This window comes from Carlito syrichta, unplaced genomic scaffold (genome assembly GCF_000164805.1).
Source record: "Carlito syrichta isolate Samal-C Ts95f unplaced genomic scaffold, Tarsius_syrichta-2.0.1 Scaffold309203, whole genome shotgun sequence".
Taxonomy (NCBI): Eukaryota; Metazoa; Chordata; class Mammalia; order Primates; family Tarsiidae; genus Carlito; species Carlito syrichta.
Window position 1 is genome coordinate 534475 of NW_007253299.1, and position 20525 is coordinate 554999.

Genomic DNA, 20525 nt, shown 5'->3' on the forward strand with positions numbered 1-20525 from the left:
CTCTCCAAGAATGCAGGAAAAAGATGGGAAACATACATAAGTCACCCCCAAAATCAAAAGAAAGAGCAGACAAATAAACAAACAAAAGCAACATTAAAAAAAACCCCTATAAGAATCTCATGACAGGCATAATCTCATAATCTCATGACTCTCACATCTCAATTATTAGACTGAATGTGAATGGACTAGGTGCACCACTGAAAAGACATAGAATGGCAAATTGGATAAAATATCATGATGTAACAAGATGTTATCTCCAAGAGACTCATCTCACCAGAAAGGACACTCACAGACTCAAAGTAAGAGGAAGAAAACAGACTTTCAGGTGAATGAAGTACACAAGAAAGCAGGAGTCACAATCTTAATATCAGAAAAAATACCCTTTAAGTTATCAAAAATTTGAAAAGATACAGAAGGTTACTACATAGTGATAAAGGGTTCAATAGATCAACAAGAAATATCCATCCTAAACGTATATGCACCCAACATAGGAGCACCAACTTTCATAAAGCAGATTCTAGACAAACTAAAAAAAGATATTGACTCTAACTCTATCATGGCTGGGGCTTAAATACCCCATTCACCCCTAGTCAGATAATTGAGAAAAAAAATAACAAGGAGATCCAGAACTTCAATGTGACACTTGACCAAGTGTACTTAATTGATACCTACAGAACACTCCACCCAACAACCACAGAATATACATTCTACTCATCATCACATGGAACATACTCTAAGATTGACCACATCCTCTGCCATAATTCAAGCATAAGCACTTTTCATAAGATTGAAATACTGCCATACACCTTCTCAAACCACAGTGGGATAAAAGTAAATATCAACACCAACAAAATTCCCGCAAAACCCACAAGGACATGGACAGTAAACAGCATGATGCTAGGTCAACATGGAAATCAAAACTGAAATTAAAAGATTCCTGGAAACAAATGGAAATGAAGAAATATCTTACCAAAATCTCTGGAATGCCATGAAACAAGTGCTAAGAAGGGAACTCATATCTCTATGAACACACATGAAGGAAATGGAAAGACCACAAGTTGACAGCCTTAGAAATCACCTAAGGAATCTGGAAAAGCAAGACCACAAAAACCCTAACTTCAGCAGCTATTAAAACAGCTATTATTGAAAAAAACAAAAAACAAAAATTAACATGCTGGTGAGGATGTGGAGGAAAGGGAACTCATGCACCATTGGTGGAAATGTTAATTTGGAAAACATTTTGGCAGTTTCTCAGAAAAACTAAGCATAGAACTACCATATGATTCACCAAATACACTGCTGGATATATATCCAAAAGAAAGGAAATCAGTATATCAAAGAGGTATCTTCATGCCCATGTTGATTGCAGTAATATTCACAATAGCCAAAATATGGAATCAAATTAAATGCTTACTGATGGATGAATGAAGAAGTAAACTGTGGTGTATAGACACAATGGAATAGCATTCAGTTTTGGTTTGTTTTTTTTTTTTGATTTATGAAATCCTCTTTGGGAGAGGATCCAAGATGGCCACTGTGGAGTAGCAGACTGAGTCCACTCTCGCTGAGCAAAGCAGAATGTAGGGACCAAGCCAATGATAGAGAGAGACACCACAAACACTTTTGGATGGTTGAAGCACCCTGCACCTAGCAAAAGTCTCTTTGAACACATAGAGATCATAAAATGACAGTAGATGTGGGAATTCAGTTGTCCTATCTTCCAGAATGTGCCAGGTTTACAAGAAACAGAAGCCCTGACCAGTGAATGAGAATGAGTGAGTGTACCTAAGATGCTTTGGGTCTGTTCACTCCCTCCCAGACATGCATGATTCATCAGCCCCACACAGGAGGAGTCCTGATCAGAGTACAGCTATGGGGAACTGGACCCTAAGTAGACCAGGAAAAAAAAACTGCACAGGGTCAGCAACTGTGAGCATGTCTTCTGCCAGCAGAACCCAGTGGCCAGCTCTCAGAGAGAGAAAGCCCACCTGCAGAGTGAACCTCGCTGACACCCAGTCCATCTTCCCAGCCAGATCAGGAAAAATCCTCTCAAAGCCCTGTATGCCTAAAAATTGAGTACCCTCCCCCTTCCCTGTGGCAAGGAAATCACTTTTTGCAAGAGCAGAGTATGGATTTGAACAGGAATGGAACAACAAGAAAGACACTTTGGTAAGAAGGCTTCTGGGCTACAAACCACAGATGGCAAATGGGAGGTCCATACCCCCACCCACTCTCTGCAGAGTGCTAGCAGCAGGGGCTACTATCATTGAGAAACCTGCCACAGTGTGCAACAAGAAGCAGTCGTGAATGATCCTTCTTCTCACAATGAGTGACCTATATTGAACCACAGAAAAGGCCCTGGAATGGAGAGTCAGTGACTATCTTCAGAACAAAAAAGTTAAAAGGAATTTCAGAGAGGGAAGACAGGCCTGTCACAAATGGGGAAAAATTAATGAAAAATATAGGCAACCCTCAGAGTACTAAAAAGACAGCACTCCCCCCCAAAAAAGCCATCAAAGAATAAAAATGGAAACTCCCCCCAAAATGACATGCCCCAGATGACAGTCACAGAGATCAGAGATTAGATATCTAAAATGAACAAAAAACACCAAGAGAAACTAGAAGCTAAACTCACCAAAGTCATACATGAAGTAAAAGCACAGTAGGTCAATTTTTAGAAAAGTCTATTCAGAAATAATGGAAATGAAGATCTCCATCCTGGAAATCAAAAACAAAGCAACAAGCATAGAAAGCAGAATCAACCAAGCAGAGGAAGGAATCTTAGAACTTGAAGACCAAAATATGGAATTAACCCAGTCTGTCAAAAACATAGAGGAAAAAAGCTCAATAAAAAAGACCAAAGCCTCTAAGAGTTGTGGGACTATGTAAAGAAGTCAAAGAAATGCTTGATTGGCATCTCTCAAGCAGAATGGGAAACTGAAAAACCATGGAACAAACATTACACAAGATCATCCAAGAAAACTTCCCACATCTTGCTAGAGAGGCAGCCATTCAAGCACAAGAGATTCAGAGACCCTCCACAAGGTAGCACATGAGAAGACCAGCCCCAAGACACATAGTAATCCATCTCCACAAAGTAAGCATGAAAGAAAAATCCTAAAGGCAGAAAGAGAGAAAGATCAGATTACCTACCAGGGAAGACTCATCAGAATTATTCCAGACTCATCTGCTGAAACACTACAAATCAGAAGGGACTGGAGTCTAATCGTTAATGTTCTTAAAGATAAGCATTTTCAGCCAAGATTTTCCTATCTTGCCAAGATAAGATTTATCAGTCATGGAGAGTTAAAATCCATCCCAGACATCCAATCCCTAAAAGAATATACTGCCTCCAGACCAGCCCTTCAGGAGACACTTATGAAGGTAGTGAACACAGAAACAAAACAAAACAAAACAAAAGCAGTCACAGCCATCAAATAAGTACAGGCAAATACAGAGTCAACAAAGCATACAGAGCAGAGCACTCACAAAAATGAAAATGTACACATATATAAATAGAAAAGTAAAAAGGAAGCAAAGCAACTCCCTAAGAACCCTATAACAGGGATAAACTCTAAGGTTTCAATAATCAATCTGAACGTGAATGGACTAAATGCACCACTGAATAGACATAGGGTGACAAACTGGATGAGTAAGCATGATCCAACTGTCTGCTGCTGCCAGGAAACTTATCTCACTGCAAAGGAAAACCGTGGACTCAAAGATTGGGGTTGGAAAACAGTCTTTCAGGCAAATAAAAAGCAGAAGAAAACAGAAGTAGCTATTTTGATATCAGACAAAGCAGACTTCACACCATCAAAAGTTGAAGGGAACACAGAAGGACACTACATAATGATAAAAGGCTCGATCCGCCAGTACAAAAATGTCCATCCATCCGAAACATGTATGCACCCAATACAGGAGCACCAGGTTTTATAAAGCAACTACTAAGCAAACTAAGGAGGACATTGACTCTCACACAATCACAGCTGGAGACCTGAATACCCCCCGCTAAATGTATTTAATAGATATCTACAGAGCACTAAATGCAACATCTACAGAATATACATTCCACTCATTATCACATGAAATATACTCCAAGATAAATCACATTCTCAACATGAATCAAATGTGAACAAATTTCAAAAGATAAAAATAATACCATGCATCTTCTCAGATCACAGTGGAATAAAAATAAATATTGCCACCCATAACATCCCACCAAAACACATGAAGACATGGATACTAAACAACATGGCACTGAACAACTTCTGGGTCAACAAGGAAGTGAAGACAGAAATAAAAACATTCCTGGAAACAAGCAAAAACCAAGACACATATTATCAGAATCTCAGGGATGCCATGAAAGAAGTTTAAAGAGGAAAATATATAGCATTGCATGCAGACATCAAGAAAAGAGAACTGTCACAAGTAAACAGCCTAACATCACACCCAAAGGAGGTAGAAAGACAAGATTATCTAAATCCTAACTTCAGCAGAAGAATCCAGATAACCAAGATGCAATCATAATTGCAGGGTATAGAAGACAAAAATATCACAGAAAGGATCAACAAGACAAAAAGCTGGTTCTTTGAAATGATAAATAAGAGTGACAGATTTTTGGCCAGATTGACTTAAAAAAAGAGAGACAAAAAGTCCAAATAAACACAACTAGAAATGCAAAAGGCAAAGTCATAACTTACCCTGAAGAAATTCAAGATTATCAGAGATTACTATGAATACCTGTATGCACATAAACTAGAAAACCTGAAGAAAATGAAAGACTTTCTGACATCATACAACCTCCAAACTGAGACAAGAAGAAATTGAAATTCTAAGGAGATCAATAACAATCCAAGAAATTGACTCCATCATAAGAAATCTCCCCAACAAAAGAGAAACCCTGGACCAGACAGCTTCCCAGTTGAATTCTACAAGACATACAAGGAGGAACTGATACCAATGATATTGAAAGTACTCCATACATGATGAACATAAACCAAAAATTCTTAACAAGATCCTAGCAAGTTGGATACAACAACACATCTCAAGGATCATCCAAGATGACCAGGTGGGCTTTACTACTGGCATGCAGGGCTGGTTCAACATTCACAGGACCATAAATGTAATTCAGCACATTATCAGATATAAAACCAAGAGACATATGATTATATCATCATATGCAGAAAAAGCATTCAAAAAAATTCAGTATTCCTTCTTGATAAAAACCCTTAAGCACATAGGCATAGAAAAAACATTCATCAAAACAGTAAGAGCCATCTGTGATACACCCACAGTCAACATTTTGCTCAATGGGCAGAAGCCGAAAGCATTCTCCCTAAGAATGGGAACAAGACAAGGATGCCTATTCTCGCTCCTCCTGTTCAACATAGTGGTGGGAGTCCTAGCCAGAACAATCAGGTAAGAGAAGGAAATCAGGGCTATCCAAATAGGAAAAGAGAAAGTTAAGCTATCCCTCTTTGGGATGATATGATTTTATACCTTGAAAACTCTAGGAGTCTGTCAAAGCCTCCTCACACCGATAAATGACTTTGGTAAAGTCTTAAGTTAAAAAATCAGTTTGCAAAAGAGAGTTGCATTTTTATACACCAGCAACCAGCAGACAGAGAACCAAATAAAAGGCACAATCTTATTCACAATAGCCACAAAAAAAAGATAGAAATACTTTGGCATCCACCTAACCAGAGAAGTCAAAGACCTTTACAACAAAATGGTGCTCAGAGAAATCAAGGATGATACAAACAAATGGATGAAACTCCCATGCTCATAGATTGGAAGAATTGATGTTGTCAAGATGTCCACTGTACCCAAGGCAATCTACAAATTCAGTGCAATATCCATCAAATTACCAACATCATTTTTTCAAACCTGGAAACGACAATACAGAAATTCATATGGAAACAGAATAAAGCACAAGTAGCCAAAACAATCCTCAACAAAAGGAACAAAGAGGGAGGTATCACATTTCCAGACTATAAACTTTATTACAAGGCTATAAGAACCAAAACAGCCTGGTATTGGTGCAAGAGTAGGCACATAAGCCAATGGAACAAGATAGAGATTTTGGAAGCAAAAACATAATTTCTCCACTAACTCATCTTCAACAAAGCCACCAATAACAAGCACTGAGGAATGGAGACCATATTTAGCACATGGTTCTGGAAAAACTGACTGACCACATGCAGAAGAATGAAACTGGACCCCTACCTATCACCATAAAAAAAAACTCAAAATGGATCAAATAACTAAATGTAAAATCTCAAACTATAAGAATCCTAGAAGAAAACATAGGGAACACCCTTATGCACATCAGAGAAGGCAATGAATTCTTGACCAAGTCCCCAAAAGTAAATGCCATAAAAGCTAAGATAGACACATGGGACCTCATCATCTAAAAAGCTTTTTCACAGCAAAAGAAACCATCAAGAGAGTAAAGAATCAGCCCACAGAGAGGGAAAAATATTTGCAAATTATGCATCTGAAAAAGACCTAACATCCAGGATCTACAAAGAACTCCAACAAAGTGAATGGAAAGAAACAAACAATCTCATTAAAAAGTGGGCAAAAGACATGAACAGATACTTCTCAAAAAATGACATACAAGCAGCCAACAGACACATGAAAAAAAATGCTCAGCCTCACTAATCATCAGAGAAATGCAAATCAAGTCTACAATTAGATACCACCTAACTCCAGTAAGGTTGGCTACCATTAATAAGTTAAAAAACAACAGATGTTGTCATGGGTGTGGAGAAAAGGGAACACTTATACACTGTTTGTGGGAGTACAGGCTAATTCTACCTCTATGGAAAGCACTGTGTGATTCCTAAAAGAACTAAATATTGACCTTCCATAAAATTCAGCAATCCCTCTCCTGGGAATATACCTGGAGGAAAATAAATCATTCTACAAAAAAGACTCCTGCACATACATGTTTATTGTCACACTATTCACAATAGAAAAACATGGAACCAGCCCCGCTGCCCATTGAAAGTGGGTTGAATAAAGCAAACGTGGTACATATACATGATGGAGTATTACACAGTCATAAAAAAGAGCAAAATCATGGGTTTTGCAGCAAATTGGATGGAGTTGGAGACCATCATACTAAGTGAACTATCACAGAAACAAAGAACCAAATTATCACATGTTCTCACTCATACATGGACCTTGAACATTAGTCACATTAGCACAAGGGAGGGATGGGCACTCACTGGACACTGCTAGGGGAGGGAGGAAGAGAGGAAAGAAGGCAGGGAGTACATGACAACACAAAGGGTACTTGGTTCATTACCAGGGTGAGTGAGGCAAGTAAGAAGCCCTAACTTCACCTGCATGCAGTCTATTTATGTAGTTAATCCTCTCCTGGACTCTACAGCCTTATAATAAAACAACATTTTTTAAAAAATGAAATCCTATCATTTATGGCAACATGGATGAGCCTGTAAAACATTGTTAAGTGAAATAAGACAGGCTCAGAAATATAAATACCACAGATTCTCACTGATATGTGAGAGCTAAAAAAAAATTGCATTCATAGTAGAGAGTAGAATTGTGGTCATTAAAGACTGAAAAAGATAGCAAGGAGGAAAGGATAGGAAGAGGTTGGTTAATGGATACAAAATTGCAGCTAGATAAGAGGAATAAGTTCTAGTGTTCTGTAGCACTGTGGAGTGACTACAGTTTACAAGAATAGAGCATATATTTTCAAATAGCTGGAAGAAAGGGTTTTGAATGTTCCCAACACAAAGAAATGGTAAATGTTTCAGGCAATGGATATGTTAATTACCCTGATTTGATCACTACACATTGTATACATGTATTAAAATATCACTATGTATTCCATAGATATGTACAGTTATTCTGTGTCAACTAAAAATAAAAGAAAAAACTTTTTTAAAGGGAAAAGTGTGAGAGTTAGAAAATTAGGGGTCTAGGTCTGGCTCTGTCACTAATCAATGTCATAACCTTAACAGGTCTCAGTTTTCTTGTCTATACAATGAGGAGAATTTGACTTGAAAACAATGACTTGAGTTTTCACTTCCACATAAATTCAAATGTGACAATGAATATTAAAGCAATTTGAAATGCATAAAATATAATATGAATGCAATGTGGAATTATTCTTTCTGACTTCAGAGGAAATTAATGTTCCACTAGTGATATTCTGCCCTGGAAAATATGCACAGACTTTTTGGTGCCATTAAACTATGACTATCGGGGGTTTTTTTTTTTAATCAATTATCAATTCAGCTTTTCCTCTAGTTTCCCTCTGTCCCAGGTTCTTTTTCTGTGAAACTCTTCTATTCATCTCCCCAAGGAAACTTACTTTTTCTTACATCTAATGTTTCTATTGAGAAGTTCACAATCAAATTGATGATTATCTCTTTTTAGGTATGCAGTTTGTTCTTCCAGTATGCTTTTTAGAATTTTCTTTGATGATCTTAACATTCGCTATAGAGAATCTAGTATAAGTTTTCCTTCTCACACCTGTTTAGGACTCTTATGACTCTTTTCAGCATGAAGTCTTTTATAATTTTTCAATTACAAAATATTATTTCCACTATCTCCTAAAACAATTATTTCTTGTGGAATGGGGGCAAGATGGGAATTGAACTGGTCAGAGTGTGAGAGTTTCTGCAAAAGCAAGTGCCCATAAGGTCTGTCTCCATGAGTGAGTGTGTGCTGGTGGGTGAGTGAAAGTACTTGGAGCTCTCCTCTGGAGATGACTGCAACCCATCACTGCCCTGAGATCAGAGCTCCCAGCGAGCAGGATCATCTGCCATTCTTGGAGGTCTCTTAGGAGGAGACAGCAGAGATTAGCTACTCCTTAACACCTGGCACCTGGCACACATCACCACCAATAGCAACAGGCTGGGCACTAGCAGCAGGATCTATGGAAAAGGAGCAGTGAGGAAATCTGGAACTGATCCCTGCCACTGGTGAGGAGATGCCAACCACCACCATTTTCTCTGTCCTGGGTAAGGCAGAGACCTGGGTTGCCCTGTCCAGTTCTGTCCAGCCTCCAACCTGAGACCCAGAGGTGATCTTAGCAACCCTCTGGAATTGACCATTGGACAAGGAGAGATAGATGCCCTTCCCCCACATTGGACCAGTCACAGACACGTCTGATCTGAGTGGGAGACTTGGCAGCAATGGCAGCAGCAGCAATTGAATCATGTGAGTCTGGTTCTGATTCATCCTCCTCCCACAGCAGTCTGCGGGGAGTCTGACCCGTGTTGAGAGGAACCTGATTGGCCTGAACTTAGAGCATAGGGGATGGGCTGGAGACTGACACACTACCTAACACAGTGGCAGCTAAAAGTGGCAGCAATGCTTGGGAAAGGAACCTGAAGTTCCAGAAATAGCCACAAAGGGAAATCTTTCTTTTTTTTTTTCTTCTTACTTTCAGTTATTGTTTATGTTTTCATATATGCCTTGTTTTTGTTATTTCATTGTCATTTTTTAGATTTTCTGTTTGCATATGGGTATTTTTGAGGGTGAATGCATCAATAGGGTCATTTTTGTTTCTTTGTATCACTGTATGTTTTTCTGTTTTTGCTTGTTTCTTTGTTTGTTAGTTGGTGTGCCTGTCTGTTTTCCCTCTTCTTCTTCTCTCTCTTCACTTTCCTTTTATCTCCCTCCTTCCTTTTTCCATGCTTTTCCTCTTCTTATCTACTTTTGCTATCAGGGGGTAAACATAACCCCCACTAAATGGACAGATTGTAGGAGGGGCCCACACACCTGTCAGTGGATACTGGGATCTTCAGATAGCTTCTGAACCACAGCACCCCTTAATCAAATCTCAAAACCACAAAAAGCACAAACCCCAACCTGAGTCCAGCTTCAAAATTGAACAAATCCAGAGGTTCTACATAAGGAAGAATAGGGGAATGAGTAAACAGAAGTGAAAGTAATCTTCCCATCACTGAACAACAGAATTAAGGAAGGGAGAAAAAAGGGGAGGAAAGCCTTTACAAATGAAGAACCAACAGAATAACACAGGTCGCATACAGACCCCTAGGAAGACAGTAACTGAGAATACAGACTTTGGAACTCAAGCAATGAAGAGTGACCAGAACTACTGGTCTCAAATCACAGACCCAGATATCAAGCTATTAATAGAGGAATAAATAGAAATGAGGAGAGACAAGAGGAAAGAATGATGGAGTTGATAACTGAGATGATGGCAATAAAGAATACAGTGAACAAAATAAATAACAAACTGATAAGTATGGAAAGCAGAATTAACCAAGAAGAAAAAAGAATCTCAGGGCTCAAGCATCAAAATATGGAACTAACCCAAAATGTCAATAACATAGAAAAGAAGCTTAAGAAGATAGAACAAAGCTTCCAAGAGATGTGCAATTATGTCAGGAGGCAGAATCTAAGATTAATTGAAATCCCTGAGGCAGAAGGAGAGACATACCACCCCAGTACAAACATTCCATGAAATTATTCAAGAAAACTGCCTGTATCTCATCATCAGAGATATGATCATTCAAAGACAGGAGATTCATAGAACCCTTGCAAGATGTCAAATGAGAAGACCAACTCCTAGACACATAGTTATTTGCTTACATAAGGTAGTTATAAATGAAATCCTAAAGCCATCAGGAGAGGAAGGTCAGACTACCTACTGGGGAAGACAAATTAGAATAGCAGCAGACTTAGCTGCAGAAACACTACAGACTACAAGAGACTGGAGTCCAATCTTCAAAGTTCTCAAAGATAAACAGTTTCAACCAAGAATTTCCTACCCAGCTAAACTAAGCTTCATCAGTGATGGAGAATTAAAATCCTTCCTAGACTTTCAATTGCTAAGAGTTTGCTCCATCTCCAGACCAGCTCTACAAGAAACACTTAAGAAAGTACTAAAGAAGTACAAAAGAAAAAGAGAACCGGGGATTGAGTAAACAAAAGTGAAAGTTATCCCCCCATCACTGAACAACAGAATTAAGGAAGGGAGAAAAAAGGGAGGAAAAAAGTATAGAAGATAAAAAAGAATGACCATGCTACTCCCAAGGATGCAGGAAAAAGATTGAATACACACATAAATCAACTCAAAAATGAATAGAAAGCCAACAAACAAATGAACAACAAACTCTATAAGGACTTCATAACAGTGATAAACTCTTACATCTCAATAATTAGCCTGAATGTGAATGGAATAAATGCATCACTGAAATGACATAGATTGACAAACTGGATAAAAAAATGTGATGCAACAAGCTGGGCTCGGTGGCTCAGCCTGTAATCCCACGCCTTTGGGAGGCTGAGGTGAGTGGATTGCCTGAGCCCACGGGTTCGAGACCCGCCTGGGCAGCGAGACCTCATCTCTACAATAAATCAAAAAATCAGCTGGGCGTGGTAGCATGCACCTGTAATTCCGGCTACTTTGAAGGCTGAGGCGGAAGGATCGCCAGAGCCCAGCAGGTCAAGGCTGCAGTGGCCGGGAGCAGCCACTGCACTCCAGTCTGGGTGACAGAGTGAGACTCCAACTCAAAAAAAAAAAAAATAAAAATAAAAATAAAAAAAATATGATGCAACAATATGCTGTCTCCAAGAGACTTGTCTCAACAGAATGGATATTCACAGACTCAAAGTAAGAGGATGGGAAATAAATTTTCAGGCGAACAGACCACAAAAGAAAGAAAGAGTTGCAATCTTAATATCAGACTAAATATTCTTTAATCTATCAAAAATTTAAAAAGATGTAGAAGATCACAACATAATGATAAAATGTTCAATACATCAACAAGAGATATCCATCATAAACATATATGCACCCAACACAGGAGCACCAACTTTTATAAAGCAGCTTCTAGGTAAAAAAAAAAAAAAAACATTGATTTTAACACTCTCATAGCTGAGGACTTTAATATCCCACTAACAATCTTAGACAGATCATTGAGGGAAAAAATCAACAAGGAGATCCAGAACCTCAAGTTGATGCTTGACCAAGTGAACTTAATAGATACCTACAGAACACTCCACCCAATGGAATATACATTCTACTCATCACCACATGGAATGTACTCTAAGAGCGACCACATCCTCAGCCATAAGTCAAGCATAAATAAATTTCATAAGATTGAAATACTGCCATGTACATTCCCAGACCACACTCGGAATTCATATCTCTATGAACACATATGAAGAAAATGGAAAGATCACAAGTTAACAGCCTAACAAGTTTCCTAAGGAAGCTGGAAAACCAAGACCACCAAAACCCTAACTTCAGCAGAAGAATCCAGATCACCAAAATAAAAGCCCATATATGGGACATAAAAAACAAAAATATAATAGAAAAAAAGCAACAAAACGGAAAGCTGGTTCTTTGAAAGAATTAACAAGATTGATGGACCCCAGTCAGATTGACCAAGAAAAAGACAGAAAAAGCCCAAGTAAACACAATCAGAAATGCAAAAGATTAAGTCACAATTGACCCTGAAGAAATACAAAAGATTATCAGAAATTGCTATGTACACTTGTATGGAAACAAACTTGAAAACCTAAATGAAATAGAGGATTTTCTGACATCACACAATCTCCAAAGCTTGAAATAAGAATAATTTGACACCCTAAATAGATCAATAACAGCCCAGGAAATTGATTTCACTCTAAGAAAACTACCTACATAAAAATGGCCTGGACCAGATGTATTTTCAGCAGAAACTACAAAACATACAAGGAGGAGCTGATACCAGTCCTATTGAAAATATTCCAGGCAATTGAGAAAGATGATACTCTCCCCAAATCATTCTATGAAGCTAAAGTCACATTGATACTCAACCTGGGTAAAGAACCAACAAAGAAAGAGAACAGGCTATTACCCTTGATGAACATAGATGCAAAAATCTCAACAAGAGTCTAGCAAACCAGATCCAACAACACATCTCAGAAATCATCCACCGTAACCAAGTAAGCTTCATCCCTAGGGTGCAGGGCTGGTTCAACATCCGCAAGACCATAAACATAATGAAATAAATCAACAGATCTAAAAACAGGAACTACATGATTATATCATTAGTCACAGAAAAAGCTTTTGATAAAATCCAGCATCCCTTCTTAACAAAAACCCTTAGGCTGGGGGAAGTTGCTCAAGCCTGTAATCCCAGCATTTTGGGAGGCTGAGGCAAGAGGATTGCCTGAGTCCAGGGGATCAACACCAGTCTGGGAAAATTGGTCCTCGTCTCTACAATAAAACAAAAAATTAGCTGGGTATGGTGCTCACCCTGTAGTTCCAGCTACTTGGAAGGCTGAGGAGAAAGCATTGCCTGAGCCGAACAAGTCAAGGATGCAGTGGCCATGAGTATACAACTGCACTCCAGCCTGGGTGACAGAGACTCCAACTCAAAAAATAAAATAAATAAATAAAAACCTTTGCTTGAAAACCTAGGCATAGATGGAACATACCTCAAAATAGTGAGAGCCATCTATGATAAACCCACAGTCAACATACTGCTAAACAGACAGAAGTTGGAACCATTTTCCCTCAAAACCAGAACAAGACAAGGCTGCCCACACTCACCCCTTCTGTTCAAGATAGTATTGGAAGTCCTAGCTATAGCAATCAGACAGTCACTGTGGCACCCATCACAGAGCAGAGCCAGTCACTGTGGCACCCATCACAAAGGATGGCCTGTCAATAGGGCACCAGTCTCAAAGGAAGCCGAATTCCTGGAGCCCCCATTATGGAGGAGGCCCAGTCTCTGTGACACCAGCCACACAGGAGGGCTATTCACTGGGGCATCCATTATATATGAAGGCCAGTCTGAGGCACCAATCACAGGGAAAGGCCAATCAGACAAGAGAAGGAAATCAGATGTATCCAAATAGGAAAAGAAGAAGTTAAGTTATCCCTCTCTGAGGACAACATGAAAACCCAAATACCTTGAAAACTCAAAAGAATCTATCAGAAACCTTCTTGCACTGATAAAGGACTTTGGAAAAGTCTCAGGGTATAAAAAAAAATGCAAAAGACAGTTGCATTTCTATACACCGCCAATAAACAAACAGAAACACAATAAAAAGCACAGTCCCATTCACAATAGCCACAAAAAATGAAATACCTTGATAGCTTCCTAACCAGAGAAGTAAAAGACCTTTATGACAAAAACCACAAAACACTGCTCAAAGAAATCAAAAAGGAAACAAGCAAATGGAAAAATATTCCATGCTCATAGATTGGAAGATTCAACATTGTTGAGATTTCTATCCTACCAAAGGCAATATATAGATGTAATGCAATACTCATTAAATTACCAACATCATTCTTCTTAGACCAGGAATTACAATAAAGAAATTTATATGGAAACATAAATGACCACAAATAACCAAAACAATCCTCAGCAAAAGAAACAAAGCAGAAGGTATCACACTTCCAGACTATAAACTTTATTATAAGGCTACAATAATCAAAACAGCCCGGTATTGGTACAAGAACAGGCATATAGACCAATGGAATAGGATAGAGATTCCAGAAGCAAAACCTCAATTTCTCAACCAACTCATCTTCGACAAAGTCTCCACTAACTACCACTGGGGAGAGGTGAACTTATTCTGTAAATGGTGCTGGGAAAACTGCCTGATTACATGCATAAGATTAAAACAAGGCCCCTACCTATCACCATACACAAAAAATCAACTCTATATGGATGAAAGACCTAAACATAAAACCTCAAACTATAAGAACGTTAGAAAATGCAGTGAACTCCCTTATGGAAATTGGAACTGGCAACTAATTCCTGATCAAAACCCCAAATGTCCATGCCATAAGAGGTAAGATAGACAGGTGAAACCTCATCAACTGGCTTCTGCAAAGGAAAGGAAACCATCAAGAGAGTGAGGAGACAGCCCACAGAATGGGAAAAAATATTTGCCAACTGTATATCTGGCAAAGGCCTAACCTCCAGGATCTACAAGGAACTCAAACTTGCTGAAATGAAAAAAACAGACAATGGGCAAAAGATATGAATAGACACTTCTCAAAAGAAGACATATGAGCAACCAACAGATACATGAAAAAATGCTCAATCTCACTAGTCATCAAAGAAATGCAAATTAAAACCACACTGAGATACCACTTAACTGCAGTCAGGGTGGCCATCATAAATAAACAACAGGTGTTGGAGAGGATGCTCAAAAAACAGGTGCTGGAGAGGATGCAAGGGAAAGGGAACAGTTCTACGCTGTTGGTAGGAGTCCAAACTAGTACAACCTTCATGGAAAACAGTTTGATAATTCCTAAAAGATCTAAAAATTGAACTTCCATAGGACTCCTCAATCCCCCATCTGGGTATATATCCAGAGAACTCAAGTCACTCTATGAAAAAGATACCTGCACACGCAGGTTTATTGGAGCATTATTCACAATAGCAAACATATGAAACCAACCATGCTGCCCATCAAAGAGGACAGGATAAAAAATGTGGTACATATACACGATGAAATATTATGCAGCCATAAACAAGGAAAAATTGCGAACTTCGCAGAACTTGGATGGACTTAGGGTCTATAATACTGAGTGATCTACCACAGAAACAAAACGCTAAGTACCACATGTTCTCACTTATAAGTGGAACCTAAACAATTATCATGATACTATAAGAAAAGAATTGATAGTAGTGGGAAACTGCTGGGGGGGTACCTGATTTTAAACTAGGTGAAGTGGGTGCCAAAGTGAAGCCCAAAATTTACCTACACAATGACCATTTATATACCTAACCCTGAATTATATCCCACATCTTTTAAATAAATAAATAAATGAAACAGTTATTTTCCTCCATTTTTTATTTTCTCCAGTTCTTAGACTCCTTTTATTTGATGTTGGAACTTTTAGTTTCAACTTTTATATCCTTTAGTTTTTTTCAACATATTTTCTATTTCCTTATCCTTCCCTGCTGCCTTCTGGGAAAGTTTCGCAATTTTAACTTAAACTCACTCATTTTTCCTTTAGCTACATTCATTCTAACATTAATCCTTTCAATTTTATTATTTATCTCAACTATTATAATTTTATGACTAGAATTTCCACTTCCATCTATGACAGAATAATTTGCATTAGACTTGCCTTCCTATCATAAATTAAAAACTGGACAAAATACTATATTGGTAGAGTGAGGTTCAGAATCATATTAAGTTTTCATGCATTCAAAAATAACCTATCCTTAAGAGATGCGTGAGGCAGTGCTATGAATCGACTCCTTGCCAGTCTTGGGTCTCTTCTCTTTGACTTGATATATGTTACATTGGCATTATAGGTAACATTGCAGCCTTTCTTTTCTTGGCCAGTGGCATAATTGAAATAATTTTTATTTTGTAGGGGAGAAAAAGTAATTTTTCTTTTTCTCACCTGTGGCAAGGTTTATAGCTGCCACCACTTAACACATGACAGATTAGCAAGAGACTTGTTCTCAGCAGTAGACAACAGACAGTATAGAACTGTGATCTTTGAGGAAAGGGAAACAAATGACCTAATCTCTGAAACTGACCAACTTGCTGCCTAGAGGTGATTTCTGGACCACAGCATAAGGATGGAAAACCCAAGCAGAGTGCAATAATCTTGCTGATATAGGAAAGAGAGATCAGGCTCAGGGAGGCTGCGGCAGGTATAATTTGTGGAGAAGGGTATGGAGAAAAGGGAGCCATGCAAAAAAAAAATAACTCTAGAAATTGGCATAGGGGTTCCCTTGAGTCTCTGCAGAATGCTGAGCTGTTCATACATAGAGTGAAACTCCCATGAGGATAGGCAAATTAAAAACCACTGAAGAGCTGTAAGCCGAACAATTCCTAGGGCCCACCAAAGACAGGGAAATGTTTGATATTCAATTAGCTAGAGTAAAGAAGTGTTGTTAGGTGTTTGGGAATTTGAGTAGAGGACCCAGAATGATCATGTCTTAGTAGTAAGGCTAACCTAGTCCTAGAGTAAAGACTACCTCACACCTACCACAAAAAAGCTTATAAACAAGCCTTGGAAGTTTGAAGCTGACCTAAAAGTAACTTAACTGCCTGCAAAGCAATGTTCAACATTCTTGAGAGTGAGACAACAAAATCCAGGCATTCAACAACAAAGCATTCACAGTATCTGTTATAAAATAAAAAATTACTAGATGAGCAAAGAAGCAGAAAAATATGATCCATAATCAGGAGAAATATTAGGTGACAAAAAAAGACACAGAAATGATAAAGAAGACAGAATTCACAGACAAAAAATTTAGAATAGTTATTAAAATATGTTCAAGCGACTAAAGGAAAACATGAACATAATGAGGAAATAAACATAAATGATTTTAAAAGAACTAAATAAAACTACTAGTGCTGAAAGATTTATTTGAAATGGAAATTTCACTAAACAGGATTACCAACAGATTAGACACTGCAGAAAATTAGTAAACTTGAAGACATAGCAACATAAACTATTAAAACTGAAATAGAAAAAGGAAAAAATATAAGTAGAGCCTTAGTGACATGTGGGACAATATCAAGTGGTCTAATCTATATGTAATTGGAGTCCCAGAATGAGCATTCATAGAAAACATTTGAAGAAATAATGGCTGAAAGTTGTCCAAATTTGATGATACCTATAAATTCATAGATTCATAAAGCTCAGCAAATCCCAAGCAGTGTAAACACACAAAGAAAACCATACCAAGGCACATCATAATCAAGTTGCTGAAAATTAATGAAAAAGAGAAAGTCTTAAATGTAACCAGAGGAACATAAAAACACCTTACATATAAGAAACAAAGATAAGGATTAGCACTGACTTTTTAACAGAAATAATGTAAACTGGAAAACACTGGAGAAATACTAAAGTGCTGAAAGAAGAGAAGCCATTAATCTAGAATTCTATAACCAAGGAGGGAAAAAAACCTTCGAAAATAAAAACAAAATACACACTTTGTCAGGCAAGCCAAGGCTGAGAGAATTTGTTACCAGCAAACCTGCCCCAAAAGAAATGTATACCTTATCCTCAATTGTATACCACATTTTTAAAATAAAATAATGTTACATGCAATGGCCAGATCTTGAATTCTAATATCATTCTTTAGTAGAAAGGACCAGAGCTCCTTGAAAAAAATGACTGACTTTAGGGCTGAGACTTGGAATATACACAATGAGCCTGGAGCATTATATAGTTACAGAAAGTAAGAAAATACTAAAAAGTAGAAATGATAGGGGTGTAACTAAAAGACACAGCAATCAACTTAAAGATCTCCCAATGGCCAAAATTGGAACGATTGGAACAAGAAAATAAATAAAGCACTGTTGAATTAGAACTCAAAATATAAATATTCATGAGTCTTTACTGATATAAATAAATAATTTAGTAAACAAATAAATGGGGGAGGATAGACAAACCTCCCATACAAAAAAAAAATTCTAAATAATTTATACAGATACTCTCCTCTCAAGGAGGTAGAGCATAACTCCCAATTCCTCAAATGTGAACTGCACATAATGACTTCCTTTGAAAGAGAACAGTATGGAAAAGAAAGGAAAAAAGTAACTTTACAGTGGAGAAACCTAACAAATATTACCTCAGTCAGGTGATCAAGGTTGATATGATCAGAGAGAAGTCATGTTGACATTATGTACCATTGATATAATGTGATGAGAATGGTAGTTTGCCTCTGTGGTCTTTTTTCTAAGAATATATAACCCCACTGTAATCATGAGAAAAATATCATGCAAACTCAATCGGAGGACATTCTACAAGGTAACTGACCAGTAATCTTCAAAGTTGTCAAGTCATCAAAACCAAAGAAATTCTGAGAAACTACTGCAATCAAGAGGAGCCTAAGGAGACATTATAACTAAATGAAATGTATCTTAGATGTAATTCTGGAACAATAAAAAGAAGGCATTCAGCAAAAATAAAGGAAATCTAAATAAAGTATGGCCTTCAGTTAATAATAATGTAGCAATATTGATTCATCAGTTGTAACAAATGTAGTATACTAATGTAAGATATTAACAATAAGAAAAACAAGATTCAGGGTACAAATTACTGTACCTAAATTATGTGTACCAAGGAAGAATTAAAGGCCTCATCCTCATGGTTTTCTCTGTCTGATTGCCTTATTATCTCAGAAATATACTATGAGGCCAGACTACGTATCCTTTACAGAATAACACATTTCCCCTTTCCTTTCATTTTTATCATTTAAAGAAGAATTTTTGCATTTCTTTTTCTTTTTTTTTTTTCGAGTTGGAGTCTCACTCTGTCACCCAGACTGGAATGCAGTGGCCGCTCGTGACCGCTGCAGCCTCAACCTGCTGGGCTCCAGCAATCCTTCTGCCTCAGCCTTCCGAGTAGCCAGAATTACAGGCACGCGCTACCATGTCCAGCTGATTTTTTTTTAATTATTATTATTGTAGAGATGGAGTCTCGCCAAGTTGCCCAGTCAGGTCTCGCACCCGCGGGCTAAGGCATCCACTCACCTCGCCTCAGCCTCCCAAAGCGCGGGATTACAGGCTGAGCCACCGAGCCCGGCTGCATTTCTAATGAATAAAAATATCTGTCTTTTGATTTTTCTGAGTCAGCATAAGTGACAAACCTTTCTCGTTACTAGAGCTATATCCAAAAAGCTGGCTTGTTTGCTCTCTACAATTCCTCATGAAAGTAGGTTCTTTACAAGAAAGAATGTAAATGGCAATCAAACACATGGAAAAGATGCTCAACCTCACCAGTCATGAATGAAAATATCTTCAAACAATACCAAAATACCATTTATCAAACTGGCAAAAAAATTTAAAGGATTGAAATGCTTAGAATAAGTAAGTGTTCTAGGAAACAGGTTCTATGCATTAGTTTATCCTTTAGCAATTAAGTTGATACAGCCTTTTTTTTAAAGAAAATTTGACAAAATCTAACATTTAAGTGTGCAGACATGTTGGCCCAGGATTTCCATTTCCAGAAATGTATGCTAAAAAAAAGCGTATTGTTGTACAAGCATATTTGTTGTAGCATAATCATACAGAAAAAACCAGAATAAATGAAATTTCTGTTGATGGTGAAATAGTTAAATAGATTAGAACAATAAGATACTATGGAGTCATAGAATAAGAGAAACCCTATGTGTTTTTACATGGGAAATTATTCATGATATATTGATAAATGAAAAAACAGAAAAGCATCCAAAATATTATCCAATTTTTATCAACCTAAAAGAATTTATATATCTGAATGTGTGTGTGTATATATATATATATTTTTTTTTTTTTTAAAGCAGGCTTTATTTACAAGACAGAAAAACTCCCACAGTGGGAGAGGACCCGAGGGGGTTGCCCTGAATATATATATATATATATATATAATTTTTTTTTTGAAATCTGAAGTTATACTAATCTAACAACAATAGTTACTACAGGGAAGTAGGATTAAAGGGATGACAAGTCTTCATTTCTGTGATATTTAATTTTTTTCACAACATAGTAGCTCTTTTGTAATTTTTTTTTTTTTTTTGAGTTGGAGTCTCACTCTGTCGCCCAGACTG